The following is a 1,351-nucleotide window of genomic DNA, read 5'->3' on the forward strand; positions in this document are numbered from 1 at the left end:
CTATGGTCCATTTCAATTTAGTTTTTCTATATCCTTACAATAAACTCAGAAAAAAGAAATAAACTATTGATACACGCAACAACATGGATGAATCTCAAAATCATTTATGTTGAATTACATAAGCCAGACCAAAAAAGAGTACATACTACAGGACCTCATTTCTAGAAGATTCTAGAAAGTGAAAACAAATATATAACAGAAAGCAGCTTTCCTCTTTTATCTCAGAGCAGGCCAAGGGACAACTTTCTTCCGTCTTTTTGCATCCAGGTCTGTCCGACACCAGCTGCCTCCAACATGTCGCTCAAGTTCAACCCCAACAAGATCAAAAGTTGTGTGTACTTGAGGTGCCTTAGTCGGGAAATTGATACCACGTCTGCCCTGGCCACCAATATCTGTCCCCTGAGTCTGTCTCCAAAAAAGCTTGGTGGTGGCATCACCAAGGCAACCAGTGACATGAAGGGCCTGAGGATTATAGTGGACCTACCCATTTAGAACAGACAGGCCCAGATTGAGGTGGTACCTTCTACTTCTACCCTGGCCATCAAAGCCCTCAAGGAACCACCTAGAGACGGAAAAAATCAAAAAACATTAAGCACATAGGAAACATTACTGTTGAAGAGATTGTCAACTTTGTCTGACAGATGTGGCATGGATGTTTAGCTAGAAAACTCTCTGGAACCATTCAGGAAATCCTGAGGACTGCCCAGTGTATGGCTGCAGTGTTGATGGTCACCACCGTCATGACGTCATAGATGACATCAACTGGTGCAGTTGATTGCCCAGCTAGTTAGGAACTACTAAGGAAAATATTTCAATAAAGGATCACTTGGAAGCCAGTAAAAAATACTCCCCAAACCACAAAAAATCCCACCCCCCATAAAAATAAGAGCAAACAAACAAAAAACAGATTAGTGGTTGTCTAAGGACAGAGCTGGAGAGTAGATTGCAGACATGCCTAGGAAACTATTGGGCATTATGGAATTGTTCATTATGTTGCCTGTGATGATAGTTACATGAGTGTATGCATATTTCAACACTGGTCAAGTTGTACCTCTTAAATATGTGCTGTTTATTGTATCAATCATACCTTAATAATACCTAAAAATTTTTTCATCAATTGAATGGAAAAAACTCTTCCTCTAAGGAGCCTTGTAATTTAGCTGCCCCAAACGACTTCTGAATCAGACTTGGGTATTAATTTTCTTAAATCACATTTAAATTAGAAATAACTTTAAAAAAAAGACCATTAAATTTTATCAGTCTCCTTCTTCTAGTGCGGTCAATTGTCCTTAGATAGGGAAGGAGCACAGTGAACACATTTTATGGTCTCATTGCAATGTGCTGTTCTTTT

At 39.3% G+C, this 1,351-nt stretch overlaps 1 pseudogene; it reads left to right on the forward strand.

Moving 5' to 3' along the window:
• The first annotated feature begins 225 nt into the window (after positions 1-225).
• LOC103079733 (60S ribosomal protein L12 pseudogene) lies at positions 226-791 on the forward strand (annotated as a pseudogene).
• The last annotated feature ends 560 nt before the right edge of the window (positions 792-1,351 follow it).

This window comes from Lipotes vexillifer, unplaced genomic scaffold (genome assembly GCF_000442215.2).
Source record: "Lipotes vexillifer unplaced genomic scaffold, Lipotes_vexillifer_v1.1 scaffold1347, whole genome shotgun sequence".
Lineage (NCBI taxonomy): Eukaryota > Metazoa > Chordata > Mammalia > Artiodactyla > Lipotidae > Lipotes > Lipotes vexillifer.